The following is a 16917-nucleotide window of genomic DNA, read 5'->3' as shown; positions in this document are numbered from 1 at the left end:
TGCAGTTGGAGCCCTGAGTCAGTCCACGTATAGTCTTTGGGTAGTGTTTATAGTCCCTGGAAGCTCTGGTTGGTTGGCATTGTTGTTCTTATGGGGTTGCAAGCCCCTTCATCTCTTTCAATCCTTTGTCTAATTGCTCCAACGGGGTTCCCGTTCTCAGTTCATTGATTTGCTACTAGCATTCACCTCTATTTGTCTGTACTTCTGAGAATCGTGCTCTCTCCCCAGGAGTTCTAGGTACAGAGAGCTGTGTCATAGGGTCAGCTCCAGGCGCATGTGGAATTCAGAAGGCCTAAATTTCATTTTTTAAAAGCTGAGTAATACTCTATGCATAAATGTGCTACATTTTCTTTATCCATTGTTTGGATGAAGAACATCTAGGTTGCTTCCAGTTTCTGCCTATTATGAATAAATAGAGCATCAAGGAACATGGTTAAGCAAGTGTTCATGTGGTAGGATAAACTGTTCCTTGAGTATGTACCCAAGTGGTATGGCTAGATCTTGAAGTAAGTCAATTCCTATCTTTCTGAGGAACTACCATGCCAATTTCCACAGTGGTTGTACAAGTTTGCATTTCTGCCAGCCATGGATGAATGTTTCCTTTACTCCACATTCTCGCTAGCATGAACAGTAACTTGTTTGATTGATCATAGCCTTCTGACAAATGTATGACGAAGTCTCAAAGTAGTTTGATTTTCATTTCTCTGATGGGATGTTGAATATTTCTTTAAGTGTTTCTCATATATTTCAGTTTTATCTATGGAGAATTCTCTGTTTAGATCTGCCCTAAAATTTTTAATTGAGTTTTATTCTTGATCTATAGTTTCTTGATATATATATGTATATATATATATATATATATATATATATATGACATATAGGATTTATTTATCTTGCTGATTTCTCAAAGAGCCAACTTATTTCATTGACTCTTTGTATTGTTATATATCTATTATATATTATATTATATATATCCTCTATCAGATTCAGAGTTAATAAAAATCTTTTCCCATTTTGCAGGCTGGATTTTGTTCAATTGACTGGGTCCATTGCCTTATAGAAGTTTTTCAGTTTCATGAGTTTATTTGTTACTGATCTTGTTGCTTGTGTTAATGGTGTTCTGTTCAGAAAGTCTTTTTCCTGTGCTAATAGGTTCTAGGTTATTCCCCAATTTCTTCTCTATCAGGATCAGTATATCTGGTTTTATGTTGTGGTCTTTGATCCATTTGAACTTGAGTTTTGTGCAGGGTGATAAGTGTTGATCTATATGTATTCTTCTCTATATAGACATCCAGTTTGACCAGGACTATTTTATGCTGTATTTTTTCAAATGTTTATTTCTGGCCTTGTTTTTAATAAACAGATGTCTATGAGTATGTGGATTTATGTTGGTGACTTTAATTTGATTCCATTTATTAACGTGTCTGTTTTATACCAATACCATGGTGTTATTATTATATTACTGTATAACCATATTATTATATAACTCTGTAGTACAGCATGAAATCAGGAATAATAATACCTCCAGTAGTTCTTTTGTTATTCAGGATTGTTCTAGCTATATTGAGATTTCATTGATATGAAGTTGGTATAGTTCTTTCACAGTCTGTAAGGAATTGTTTTAGAATTTTGATGGGGCTTTCATTGAATCTGTAGATTTCTTTTGTTAGGATGGGCATTTTTACAGTGTTATTCCTACTAATTTATGAGCATGGGGAGGTCTTTACATCTTCTGATACCTTCTTCAATTTCTTCCTTCCTTAGTTTTTTTGTCACACAACTCTTTCACTTAGATCCAGCTTGCACGTATCTTTTGGATATTTTTGCATCTATGTTCATAAAGGAAATTGATCTCTAATTTTCTTTCTTTGTTGAGTCTTTATGTGGTATCGGGGTGACCATGGCCTCATAAAATGAACTGGGCAATGTCCTTTCTGTTTCTATTTTGTGGAAGAATTTGATGAGTATTGGCAGTAAGTCTTCCCAGAAAGTCTAGTAGAATTCTGTACTAAACCCATCTGGACCTGGGTGGTTTTTGTTGAGAGACTTAATGTCTGCTTCTTCTTCACTAGGGGTTATAAGTCTACTTAAATGTCTTATATGATCTTGGTTTAACTTTGGCAAGTTGTACCTACTGAGAGAATTATCCATTTCTTATACATTTCCCAATTTGGTGGTACACAGGTTTTTAAAGTATGTCTTTATGATTCTTTGTATTTCCTTAGTTATCTGTTATGTGCCTCCTTTTGTTTCTCATTTTGTTTATTTGGATATTCTCAGTTCATCTATTAGTTAGAATAAGGATTTATCTATCTTGATGATTTTTCTCAAAGAATCAGCTTTTTATTTCCAAAATTCTTTGTATTATTCTCTATTTCTATTTGATTGATTTTAGGTCAGGACTTGATTGTCTTTGCTCTCTACCCATCTAGGTCATGCTTACTTCTTTTTGCACTAAAGCTTTCAGCTGTGCTGTTAAGTTGCTAGTATGAGACCTCTTCAATTTTTTATGGAAGCACTTAGTGTTATGAACTTGCCTCTTAGAACAGTCTTCATTGTGTCCCTTAAGTTTGAGTTTGTTGGGTATTCATTTTCATTGAATCCTAGGAAGTCTTTAATTTCTTAATTTCTAACTGGACCTATTTTTCATTCAGTAGAGAGTTGTTCAATTTCCTTAAGTAAGTTTTCTATCATTCTTTAGTGTTGTTGACATCCAGCTTTAATCCACAATCATAGAATGCAATGTATTTTCATGTATTTGTTGAGCCTCGCTTTGTGTCTCAGTATGTGGTAAATTTTAGAGAAAACTCCATGAGGTACATAGAAGGTATATTCTTTGGTATATTCTTTGTGTGAAATGTCTGTAAATGTTATCTGTTAGGTCCATTTGGTTTATAACTTCAGTTAACTCCAGCATTTCTCTGTTTAGTTTTTGTCTGGATGTCCTGTCTATTGGTGAGAGTGGGGTATTGCATTCTCTCACTATCAATATGTGAGGCTCAATATGTGGTTTAAGCTGTAGTAGCATTTCTTTTACAAACTTGGCTGCCCTTGAATTTGAAGCACAGATGTTAAGAATTGAAATATCCTCGTGGTGGATTTTTTGTTTAAGAAGTATGTAGTGTTCTTCCCTATCTCATCTGAATAGTTTGGTTTGAAATATATTTAGTAGGTATTAAAAATAACTATACCTGTTTGTTTCTGAAGTCCATTTGCTTGGGATATCTTTTTTTAACCCTTTATCATGAACTGATGTCTATCCTTGATATTAAGATGTACTTCTTGGATGTAGCAGAAGGATGGATCCTGCTTTTGTATCCATTCTGTTAGTCTGTATCTTTTTATGTGACTTGAGACCAATACTTGTAAAAGTAACTTTTATTCATCTGATATAACTGTCATCTTGGAGGCTTACTGCTGAGTAAGCTCACCCTTACTATCTCTTTTTGAACTGACTCTGGCTTGTTCAATTCAGCTGATCTGCCCCAAACTTCTCTCCAAGCTGACCTATTCAAATTGGCTTCTCTCAGCTTCTAACAGAACTGCCCTGCTTGGCCTCTAACTGTGGCAATCTGTTTGAATTTCCTGCGTCCTTCTCATTCTCTGGCTCTTCATCTTCACCTAAAACCTATCTCTGTAAAACTGTCCAGGTAAAACTGCCTCCCTGCCTTCTCCCTCTGTGCTGCTCTCATAAATTGTGTCTCTTTCCTGTCTGTTTTCATGAGCCAGGTATATCCTATCTTTGACTCAGTTGGTCAAATATTTCTCTGATTTGTCACTTTGTCCACCCTTTAATTAGACTTCACTTTCAAACATGGCTGCTTTCTTCTACAAACTAACTTTTATGTGCATTGTTTTGTTCTACAAACTAACCTTATATACATTGTTTTGCTAATGACATATATCCCTTATTGCATCCAGAGAGAATAAAGGTGTGTTTGTATTGTAGTTGGGTCACACAGGCCTAGAAGGTCTTTGGATGTGATCCATGGCCAGAGCAGCCATGTTGTTGAATTAAAATTCCTCTACAATTAATGTTTAGAGATATCCATGAGCAATGTTTTTTTTTTGATTGCTGTTAAGTTGTTTTTTTTTTGTTGTTGTTGTTGTTTTGGTGTTTTTGTTGCTGTTGTTGTGATGATGGTAGGTGTCTTAGTTAATCTTTTATTGCTGTAAATAAACACCATGACCAAGGCAACTCTTATAAGGACAACATTTAATCGGGGCTGGCTTACAGGTTCAGCAGTTCAGTCCATTATCATCAAGGTGGGAGCATGGCAGTGTCCAGGCAGGAATGGTGCAGGCAGAGTGAGAGTTCTACATCTTCATCCTAAGGCTGCTAGTGTAAGCTGACTTCTAGGCAGCTAGGATGAGGGTTTTAAACTCACACCCACAGTGACACACCTACTCCAACAAGGCCTTACCTCATAATAGTGCCACCCCCTAGCCCAAGCATATACAAATGATCACAGTGGTAATAGTGGTGGTAGTGGTGGTGTGTTTGTTTCCCTTTTTTTGATGTTGTGGTCTGGGATTGTTTAATTCTTGGGATTTTGAGGTATGGTTTGCCACTTTAGGTTGGAGTTTATCTTCAAGCACCTTCTGCAGGACTGAATGTTTACATAGATATATTACTTAAATTTGGTCTTATCGTGGAATTTTTTTCCATCTATGGTAGTGGTTCTCAACCTGTCTAGTGTTATAACCATTTAATAAAATTCCTCATGTTGTGATGATTCTCAAACATAAAATTATTTTCATTGCTATGCCATAACTGTGATTTTGCTACTGTTATGAATTATATCTGATATGCAGGATAGCTGATATTTGACCACCCCCCCCCAAAGGGGTTATGAACCACAGGTTGAGAACCACTGCTTTATTTCTATTATTCTTTGATTTGGCCTTTTTGTAGTGTCCCCATTTTCTGGATAATTTGTGCCAAGAGTTTTTTACATTTAACATTTTTCTTTGACGAATGTATCTCTTTTCTTCTGTCTTATCTTCAATGCCTCTGATTCTCTCTTCTATCTCTTGTATTCTGCGGGTAAACTTACCTGTGTGATTCCTGTATAAGATCTTAAAATTTTTATTTGTAGATTTCCCTCAGTAAAAAAAGATTACTTTTTTATTCTATTTCTAATTTTGGATCTTCTATTGTTTTGTTTATTTCCTTCCACTGTTTGTGTTTTCATAGAATTTTTAAAAAGTGATTTACTTGTTTCTTCTTTATGGAGCTCTATTATATGCATAAAGGCTGTTTTAAGGTCTTTTCCATTTGTTTCAGCTATGTTGGAATATTCAGTGTCTGCTGTGGTAGGGTTGCTGGGCTCAAGTGAAGACATCCTGGGTGTTGATTGTGTTTTTGCACTAGTGCTTAGGCATCTGGAATCAGGAAGATTGTAATTCTAGGTGCTGATATCTAGTCTTACCTTGTTGGGTAGATATTCTGTTCCTTGGTTTCTGATTCCTATGTTGTTCTTAGGAGAATGTGGTGGCTGTGTGTTACCTGGTAGAAAATTCTTCTGGGATCCTGATACAAGTGAACACTGGGTATTCTAGGAAAAATGTATTTCTGAGTATTAGGAGCTGACACTTAGGAATGGGAATGGATTAGGAGAGGGGTGGGAGGAGCTTTACAGAAGGGAGGAAACCAGGGTCTTCCACCAGGACCTGCTTAGTCCCCTGGCAATGGGGCCAGAGAGTATGGAAAAGCCAGAGCAGAAGGTCTGCTTAGACTTGTGGAATACAATGTGGGATGGGACTTGGAACAATGGAGGTAAAGGTGAAGAGCTTCAGCTAGTCTACCAGCTTCTCTGGCCCCCGTGGGTTGTGGGTTCCCCGGAAGTGTCTGCTGGAGCTGGGGACTGGGATAAAGCAAAGAGTGGGAGGAGGGAGGTCAGGAGGGGAAGAGCTCTGTGATCCACTGGATGGGTCAGGGTGAGGATGCATCAGGTACTGTGCTGCGAGCTGGGGGGAGACTGTGGAAATGTATTTGGAGTAGATGAGGAGGAAGGTAAGATCTGCAGTTCATCTACCCTGTTTTTTGACTGGAGTGCAAGTGAACTATTTACTTCAAAGGTTGAACCTCATGGTATGTGAAATGTGTCTTACTAAATGTTCTCTCTTCGGTTTCTGTTGCTGTGATAAATAGTATGATCAAAATCAACTCGGGGATACATGGTTTATTTCATTTTCCAATTTATATTCCATGATGAAGGGAAGTCAGGGACAGAACTTGAGGTAGGACATAATGATGATGCCATGTATGAACACTGCTTACTGTCTTGATTCTTGTGTATTCTTCATCTTGCTTTTTTATATTACTCAGTCCCACCTTCTCAGAGATGGTACTGCCCACAATTGACTAGGCCCTTTCACATCAATCATCAATCAAAAAAAATGCTGCATACTTTTGCCTACTTTCCAATCTGAAGATGGTATTTTCTCAATTGGGGTTCCCTCTTTCTCTTTTCAGATGACTCTTAGCCTGTGTCAAACTGATAAAAAATCAAAAACAAAGCCTCTAACAAACACATGAGAAAACACTTTTAAGTAATTAAAATGAAACAAAGTTTAAAATTCTGACAAAATTTTAAAAGCTGAGAAAACAAAAACAGAATCTCTAATAAACACATTAGAATATATTTTAAGTAATTAAAATGAAACAAAATTTAAATTCTATTTTTTATTTCTGGGTAAGTTGGAACACACCTTTAATCCCAGCACTTTGGAGGTAGAGGCAAGCCAATCTCTGAGAGGTCAGCCTAGTCTATATAATAAATTCCAGGCCAACCAAAGATATATATATTCTGAGACATTGTCTTAAAAATAAAATCCAGATTTTCTTTTTTCTTAGTTTTAACAGTTTATTATGATTATTATTTTAAAAATGTGAAACCATTAAACCTTGTAGAAATAAGTCTGCACAAACCAATCGTAATTTAACACGAATAAGTAGAGTGTGTGAGATCTTTATGATTCAGGCACATCTTCATTATGCTATAGCAGTCAAGTTATCCCTTACTTCAGTTGGGGTAAGCCTCCTAAACCCAGCTTCATTGAAGATCTCAACTTCTATGTTATCTTCTGTCATTTGCCCTTCAAGGCTTTCCTTTAGGGTTAAGATGACTGTATGAATGGCATCTTCCAGTTCTTGGTCTTCATTATATCTTTTCTTAAGGAAAGTTTTCCCATTCACGTAGTTCTTTTCCATTGCTGTGGCCTTCCAGGCAAAGTAAGCTCCAGATGGATCTGACTGAAATAAATATGGTTCGCCCTCATTCCACCCACAAATAAGTAAAGAAACACCAAATGGACGAACACCACCTGACTGGATATACTCTTGCATCACAGATGTACCAGCTGGGCTATGGAAATGGGTTCTTGGTAAACAAGATCGCATTGCTGAGCAAGTTTCCAAGCTCTGTGTACAAGTACTCTGTAATCTGGCTTGTGCCACCATATATCAAACTGATGTGTTTGGTTATTAGCTCCACTTTATGTACACTCCTTTCATCTATAAGATGGATTTCTGTTCTTTCTCAGTTGCTAATACCACACCATTTGCAGCTTTAATTCCCACTGAAGGGGCCCCTCCAGCTACAGTAGCTAAAGTATATTCAGTCTGGACAAGTTTACCAGATGGCCTGAATATAGTCAGAGAGAAGTTGTAACCACACTCTGCCATCTTTATCTGGAAAGTTGGAACACCAAAGTCCAGATTTTCAATTGCATCAGTCTCATTGCATTGACATAAAACAGTATAGATGATTAACAGGTTGATTACCACAGAAACTTTTGTTGTGCGTTTAACCCTAATTATCAGGCCACAAAGGTTTAAGGAATATATAAACCATGTGTGATATAAAGGCCTTATTGTGTGTGTGTGTGTGTGTGTGTGTGTGTGTGTGTGTGTGCACGCATGTGCGTATGTGATAGGTACTCATTTTATAGTTTACAGCCATCATAAGATTGTCTCAACCTCCTATGCTGTTATTACGGGTACATACCCCAAAGTCTGCCATATTTGAATTTCTATTTAAGCAAATTATAAAATAAAGATGAGAAATCTTGGATAAATTATTTTAGGTAATTATTGTTAAAATCTTTACGTGTGACAAAAATAATGTGCTCTTGGCTTTTATTTCTTATGTGTATGTGTGTTTGGGGGGGCACCTGTGCATACACATGCAAGAGCCCACAGAGACTAGAAGAAGGCACTGGATCCTCTGGAGCAGGAGTCCCAGGTAATTGTGAACCACCCAACATGGATGCTGGAATGCTGGGAACTGGATTTGACTCTTTTGCAAGAGTAGTACATAATCTTAACTATTGTGCCATTTCTCCAGCCTCATGATTAAGCTCCCAAAAAAGCACTTGTGTTTTATAAATAAAGAGTAAAATATTGTGGATGAAATGATACAAGGCTCGGGATTTACTTCAAAACTAACCAGAAGTCCCAGAAAGTAGAAGCACTAAACACAGCAAAATTGACCAATGAGTCTTTTACAGAAAAATCAACTAACAAGGAAAAGGCAACATATGGAGAAAGACTTGCAAATCACATATTTGATAAAGACTTAATGTCTAAAATATATAAGAAACTCACCTCACCACCAGAAAAACAGTCCAGGGCTGATGAGATAGCTTGGGTGTCAAGACCACTGGCTACTCTTCTAGAGGAAGGTTTCATTCCCAGCATCTACATGCCAGCTCACAGCTATCTATAACTCTACTCCCAGGAAATCTAATGCTTTCTTCTGGCTTCTGCAGGCACTATGCATGCATGTATGTGGTGCATAGACATATATGCAGGCAAAACACCCACATACATAAAATAAATAATAAAAATAAATAACCTAATTGAAACATTGACAAAAGCCTTAAAGATATATTTTTTCCAAGAAATATATGAAAACATTTTCAACATTACTAATCATCCTAAAGGCATAACAGTTGGATGTATCACAATGTCTATTAACAAGAACATAATTGAGAAAATGATCACAAGTGTTATTGAGCATATGAGAAAAAGGAATTGGGTATATACTATTTTGAGAGTATAAATTGTTACAGCCATTATGGAAAACCAAAACAAACCAATCATATGTGTGAGACCTTGGGCCCCATGTCCATGGCTGATCCAATACATCATATTTGTTGGTGTTTGGCATTTTGAGACAGGTTCTTGCTATGTACCCTTGGCTGCCCTGGAATTCAATATGTAGACCAGTTTAACCTTGACCTCATAGAGATCTGTCTGTCTCTGCCTCCCAAATGCTGAGATTAAAGGTATTCACCACCATATTCAATATCACATTTTAAAACTCATTCATCCATCAATACATATTTACCTTTATTCTGAAACTTGTCTATTGTAAACAATTTTTCAGTGAACACTGCAATGGAGTTGTCTTTTCACCACACTGATTTCGGCTTTGTTGTTGTTGTTGTTGTTGTTGTTTTGAGATAAACCCAGAAGTCATATTGCTGAATCATATTTTGGGGGGAGGGTGGGGTGGAAAAGAAAGACATATATACATAACAGAATATTATTCAGTGTTTGAAACAGTAAAATCATGTCCAGGAGATACTAAGTGCAATAAAGGAGCACAGAACAATACATAACACACGTGTGCACAAGTAAAATCTAAAATAGTTGAATGCTTAGTAGCAGAAAACAGATTTGTGGTCCTCAGGACTAAGAAGCAAAGGGAAAGATGTTTTAATCAACGTATAAAATATCAATTAAGAGGAACAAGGTCAGAAGCTCTGTTGTACAATATAATGACTGTAATTATTAACAATGTATTCTTAACAACTAGTGACAGGATAAATACTAAGTTTTCTCACTACAAAAAGTAACATGTGAAGTAATGAATATGTTTATCCACTCCATCTAGCTATTCTACAATGTCGACATATTTCAAAGCAACATGTGGTCTGCAAATAAATATATACAACAATTGTTTGCCAAGTACAAAATAAACCTTGGGGCTGGGATGGAACTTAATGGTAGAGCAGTTTCTATCATACACAAAGCCTTGGGTTCTAGCACCAGCTTCAGAGAAATAAATGTCTTTTAATGGCTATAGCTCAGGGCTGCAACAGATGCTTAGCATCAGCACGGCCCTGGGTTCCTTCTGTAGCACTTAGTAAATAAATGAATAGATAAAAATAATTTCATAAAAATCTTACAATATAAGAAAGACCCTGGTCATGAATCTATGATTGTTGGGTGTCCTTGATTGGTATCTAGGGGCTTATTTTCATCTATCTTTGAAAATCTTTGAAAGTTGTTATTAGAATAAACAGTGGAAAAGCAATCAGGCAAGCAATGCCTATCTAATGAACTATCATCACCTAGAAATCCACCCACAGACGTCTGCCACTGTCAGATTTTCTTTTTTATTTTTTTGTTGCAGTGTTGACAACCAAACCTAGGAGCTCACTTAAGTTAAATACTCATTCTACCTCTGAGCGACCTTCCCAGCCCAGACATTCTTATCTTTTAAAAGAATTTAGAAATCCAGATTTAAAAACAAAATCACTGGCATTCACTGATCCATTTTCAAAACTATAGAGCACAAGGAATAATTCTATCTGAAGTTTGGATTTGGCATGCAGCCGCCACTTTACAGCATCCAATTTAGCTTTAATGGATTCTGAGGACATTCACTGTAAAAGTGATTTATCTTGAGCACACAGTAAATACCGTGTATTTTACTTTCAAAATTACAGCCTGTTTCCAAAACCCACAAAGAATAATAACACAGTCACTCATACACTTGCTATGTTAATATGTTATCAGATTTGCTTCAAAATAAAATTAAATACTATGTATGTTATTAACACCCTCTTTGTGTGTCTCTTTGGTCTCACTTCTACTTTTCCAAACACCACTGTTCTGAAATCTGAATCCCTCTTTCCTAAGCAAGATCACTATAGTTTGTACACATCTGATAACCAATGTTTCATTTTCTTTTTTCCAGACCTTTTAGAGGATGAATGGTTTTATTACATCAAAGGGGGTAAATCAATTTCATTTCTGTCCAGCAACGATAAACTGCTAGAAAACTAATTTTTCAAAAACCCATTTATAATAACATCAAAATAATTTATATCTCAGACTAAATCTAGCAAAGTGATGGACAGGATACTTAGAGATAAATGATAAACTGTATCAAAATGTATTAAGTAGCACCTAAATAATGGAACATGAAAAATCATTAAGATATCAATTCTCAGTTTCATTCCTGTGACAATTCTAAAAGGAACATAAAGTAGATAGGCAAAAACCAAGGTGCAGGAGACACATTTATTTAAATTTCAAAAACATGCAAATGAAACAATATAATGTTTAGTTATATAGATTACTAATAAAAGAAAGGCATGACAACTAGAAATAAATTCTAAAGGACATAGCTGGGAGGAAGGCAATAGAAATTCAATGGTAATGATAATGAGCTATTTCTAAACTACGTTGCTACAATTTTGAGTATTCACTGTTTGCTGTATGAATGTTCTTCTGCTTTCCAAGACAGTTATTTAGTCCAGGGTGATCTTAAACTTGCTATGTATTCAAGGATGACCTTGAACTGCACTTTTTTCTAAGATTTATTTATTTATATTTTATGTGTATGAGATTTAGCTTGCATGTGTGTTTTATACCATGTTATATAAAAAGAGTACACAGAACTGTTATTGCTGCAATGATGTTATAATGATTGTGAATGTTCAGTGGTAAATTTTAATAGTGGCTATATTGTAATACTGAATAAAGTGTGCATAAATTTACTGAGTAGCCATATACTAGGAACTTTGGGGCCTTTTGTTTTCTTTGATTTTTAATAACAGCCAGTTCCATGTCCTTCTTATTAATATTCAAGGGGACTTAAAAGTGTGCTGTTGTAATATATTCTCAGGCATAAAACTCCTAAATTCCTGGCAGTCTCTCACGCAAAGATGTCTTTTTTTAGGCTCATGTCTGCTGGGTGGCAGTTCCTAAATAGCTTCAGAATGGGCACTGGTCACCAGAAAGATCATGGCAGGATCAGAGGATTGAGACTTTCAGCCTCATCCTGTAGCTTCTGATTTGGATTGTAGAGCTAAGATTTTTTTTTTTTTGGTTCTTTTTTTCGGAGCTGGGGACCGAACCCAGGGCCTTGTGCTTCCTAGGCAAGCGCTCTACCACTGAGCTAAATCCCCAACGCCTAGAGCTAAGATTTTAATTGATCACCAATTACCCATAATAAAACTAATCATTTGAATTTGCTTAAAGAAATGGATTTGGAAGTGTAGCTCAGTGGTACAGCATTGATCTACTTCCACAAGGGCCCAGGGCTTATTCCCCAGTACCACTCAGGCCTAAGTAGTGGAGCCTCCATAAACTTCAAAGGACAGCATTCCAGGAAAATAGAGTGCCCAAAAGGGAGCCTCTGACCCTTGCTCTATGGTTCACTTCTTCTGGGTTCCTCTGCACCTTTTGTAATAGCTGATATAGTGAACCAGTAAGCTAAACATTCTCTGAATTCTGTCAGCCACTTTAGCACAGTAATTGCGCCCACCGAAGGGGTTGTAGGAACCCTGATTGTAGCCCACAGGTCAGAAACCTAAGCGATAATACAGTCAGGGGTTTGTGACTAGCAATTAAAGTGGAGAGCAACCTTAAGGATGGAAACCTTAACTGTATGTAATCTAACATAAATGAATAAAGAATTCTTAAATATTTGATGTACAAGAAAATTTGCCACATGTGTGGTGTCAAAAATCTTCCGTGTTGATTGTTGAATGTGAACATAGGAAAACTGAGTTTAGTATATCCCTCTCCCTGCCCTCCTAAGGCAGCATTATTACTGAAGAGAGAGTATTTAGGGGTAAGCCACATACAAAAGACTATTAACCTGAAAATTCATTCTCTCACTAGAAGTTATGGAAGAAGCCAACTGGAAAACAAACCTGGCAAAATAGCTCTGTTTACTGCTGCTATTTCTTACCAAAGTCAAAGTTTTGACTTGACAAAAAAAAAAAAGGTTAGAGAAAGAAAGGCCTAGTTTTCAAACACCAACTTTGTTGCTTACTAGCAGTACTCTTTGTAAAACAGTGGTGTGTGTTCTAAGGTTCAAACAAAGGTTTATATTGTTTCTTTTCTGTGGGGACATGTGTAGACATCAGAGGACAGCTTGTGGGATTTCATTCTTAACTTCCACCATGTAGGTCCTGGGACTGAATGTAGATCATGAGGATTAGCAGCAAGTGTCTTTGCTTTCCGAGCATCTTGTAACCCTGAAAAACAGTCATGCAGATTACACGAAAATGACCTAGCACTGAATCAGGCACATAGTAGACACTCAATAAATGCTAATGTATGTTTAAATATTGCAAACATGTTAAAAGTAAAGAGCTGGAGAGCTGGAGAGATGGTTCAGTGGTTAAGCGCACCTGTTGAACTTGCAGAGAACCCATGCTGGTGGCTCACAACTTCATATAACTGTAGGACAAATGGATCCAATACCTACCCTTTTCTGGCCTCTGGAAGCACACACACTTAGATGCACATAACTCAGGCATGTGCGTGTGCACGTACACACACACACACACACACACACAAAAAAACTTTATAAAATATCTTAAAATAAAGCTAAATAAATCAAACTGGATATGTAGCCCAGTGGTATAGCTCACCACTGTCAAAGCTCTGGGAGCAACCCCTTAGCAACATGCCTCTCTTCTGCAGAAAGGATTTAAAGAATATTTATACAGAAAATTAACATATGTAAGTTTTCCATTTCCTGTGCTCTGCTAGCTCTGACATAAGCTCAAAGACAAAAACAAACCAGAAATAACATGGTTTAGGATATATAATTACAAAGTGATTGTACCTCCTGGCAGGCTCCATTAGAGAAATGGTAGGGCAGAAGCTGGCAAACTCATCTCTTTAATGCCTCCCTGTTACCAAATTACCTTTCACTTTACTTATTATTTTCATGCATCCCTCTTTTAAATAAAGATGTCTTTTATTTTATTTTCTAGGCAAAAGCACAACAGATGAAAAAGCAAGCAAATGGAGCAAATGTGGGATTGACACAGAAATGAAGACTGCAAATGAATGGTAACAATATACTCCCATCAAGGAAGATAGGGAATGATTGATGAATGAATAACTGAATGTCTTCCAGAAATAGCAAATGAAAATTTAAAGAATCAGATACATTTAAAGAGAGACTTGGTGACTTGGAATACATGTCATGAGGAATTTCCAAAGATGCAGCAGAAAGAGACAAAGATGCAGAGATACTAATAAAATGTATTGAGATATGCTTAAAAGCATGAAATGGTACACTTTAATTTCTAGAAATAGAAATTAAAAAGAGTATGGACAACATGACCTAAGTTGTAAATATGAATTTTTTAAGGTGACTAAAGTAAATGAATCCTCAGTTATAGAACAAACTACGGATCATCACTCAAAACCTGAAAAAAACATCAGCCACAAGGTTTACAATGAAAGATTTAGACTATGCCGTAACTTGTCATCATCAACATTACAGAGAGAGTTATTGACAAATCAAAAAAACAAAGCGAACCAAAACTGCAATTCTATCTCTCATATTGCTGACAGGAAAACAAGATGCTATAGCTGCTCTGAAAATCATCAGGCATTTTGTATACATATAAACAAATATATTCTTTTTCATGAAAAAATAGCCTTTATTATTATCACATGCTATTTGTTGCTTAGTGCACAATCTTGTCTCCTACCCCCTGCAATCCTGTCCCATAATTCCAACAAATCTCTCCAGCCCTTTCTCTAACTTCTCTCACTCTTCCTCATTTTCTACCTCTCTCACACGTTCTTTGTTATGTTTTTAATGTTTTATTAACATGTTTTAAATTTACTCTTTCCTTACATATCACATCCAGACCACAGCTTCCTCTCACTTATCCCCTCCAATCCCTCCACCAGCTCCATTCCTTCTCTGTTTCTCTTCAGAAAAGGTCAGGATTCCTATGGATGTCAACTAAACATGGTATATCAAGTTGCAATAAGGCCAGGCGCTGCCTTGTATATTAAGGCTAGATGAGGCAACCCAGCAGGAGGAAAGGGTCCCAAGATCAGGCAGGCAAAAGAGACAGAGACAGCCCTGCTCCCACTGTTAAGAGTCCCACAAGGAGACCAACTACACAAGAACCAGAGAGAGGGCCTAGGTCAGTCCCATGCAAGCTCTCTTGTTGTTGGTTCAGTCTCTGTGAGCCCCTTGAAGCCAGGTTAGTTGATTATGTGGGTTCTCTTGTGATGATGTTCTTGTCTCCTCTGGTTCCTACAATCCCTATATCCCTGGCCTCTCCAAGACTTTTGTGATGAAGGAATGTTTGGACTTTGTGAAAGGCTTTTTCAGCTGAGGACCTTTTTTCCTGTTTATTTATAATAGTGCATTACATTAATGGATTTTTGTATATTGAACCACCGCTGTATCCCGTGGATGGAGCCTACTTGATTATGGTGAATGATATTTTTGATGTGTTCTTGGATTCAATTTGCAAGTATTTTATTGAGTATTTTTGCATCAATGTTCATAAGGGAAATTGGTCTGTAATTCTCTTTCATTGTTGAGTCTTTGTGTAGTTTGGGTATCAGGTGACTGTGGCCCCATAAAATGATTTTGGCAAATGTTCCTTCTGTTTCTATGTTGTGGAATAATTTGAGGAGTATTACTATTAGGTCTTCTTTGAAAGTCTTGTAGAATTTTCACTAAAACCATGGCACTGGCTGGGCTTAAAAACAAAAACAAATAAAAAAACCAGCTAAACAAGTAAAACACAAAAATCCTTCTATTGATTCTTAGTGAATTTCATATCACGCACCCCATCGCATATCCCCATCCCTTCCTATCCACCATCCATCCTTGCAACCCCCTACAAAAGAAAACAAAAAATAAATAAAAACTTATCATGGAAGCTAAGATGTATCAGTGTGTCACACGTTTACTCTTTTGTCCAAAGATCATTGCTTGCAAATGTTCATTGCGCTGAATCATAGTTCCAGTTTGAGGCCTCTGGCTTCTGCTCCATCAATTACAAATCTTCACTGGGACTCCTCTTGAATATCGAGTTGTTGCTCTGTGTCATGGAGATCTTGAAACTTTGATTCTGCAGGACCAGCCCTTTCATGTGCTCATAGACAGGGTTCATAGTTAGGGTACATGTTGGGGTGGAACATCAGCTACCACACAAGTTGAGAGACTTTTAATGACTGTTTCTATTTCCTAGGGGTAATAGGACTATTTCAATTGTTTGCCTGATCTTGATTTAACAATTTTGTAGAGTACCAGTTTTGAAGTAAGACCTAATGATTCTTTGGATTTCTGTGTCTGTTGTTAGGTCTCCCTTTTCATTTCTGATTTTGTTAATTTGGGTACTGTCTCTCTGCATTTTAGTTAGTTTGGCTAAAGGTTTGTCTTTCTTCTTGATTTTCTTGTAGAACCAACTGTTCCTTCCATTGATTCCTTGTTTCTAATTGATTGAATTCAGCCCTGAGTTTGATTATTTCCTGCCCTCTACTCTTCTTGGGGTGTTTGCTTCTTTTTTCCCTAGAGTTTTCAGGTGTACTTTTAAATTGCTGGTATGAGAACTCTCCAATTTCTTTATGGAAGGCATGTAGTACTATGAACTGTCCTCTTAGCACTGCTTTTACTGTGCCCCATACATAAGTTTGGGTATGTCGTGCCTTCGTTTTCATTTAATTCTAGAAAGTCTTTCATTTCTTTTTTTTTTATTATTAACTTGAGTATTTCTTTTTTTTTAATTTAGAGAATACTTTATTAGTTTTTGTAATCAAACCCACGTATATAAGACCTTACATATTTAATACAGTGTGTTACCCCTCTACAAATGGAAAAAAACTTAAGTTCAACA

At 36.7% G+C, this 16917-nt stretch overlaps 1 long non-coding RNA gene and 1 pseudogene across 1 annotated transcript in view; one reads left to right on the top strand and one right to left on the bottom strand.

The window, feature by feature from the left end:
- The window catches only part of LOC120099197 (uncharacterized), a 36464-nt gene extending 22136 nt beyond the window's left edge, over positions 1-14328 (top strand). The window contains exon 3 of the long non-coding RNA XR_015646892.1: positions 14035-14328. This is a non-coding gene — a long non-coding RNA (uncharacterized LOC120099197). The remainder of the gene's footprint in view (positions 1-14034) is intronic.
- Psma2-ps2 (proteasome 20S subunit alpha 2, pseudogene 2) lies at positions 6998-7729 on the bottom strand (annotated as a pseudogene).
- Positions 14329-16917: the final 2589 nt, after the last annotated feature.

Source organism: Rattus norvegicus, chromosome X (genome assembly GCF_021556685.1).
Source record: "Rattus norvegicus strain SHRSP/BbbUtx chromosome X, alternate assembly SHRSP_T2T, whole genome shotgun sequence".
NCBI lineage: Eukaryota > Metazoa > Chordata > Mammalia > Rodentia > Muridae > Rattus > Rattus norvegicus.
This window is presented reverse-complemented; position numbering and strand designations above follow the sequence as displayed.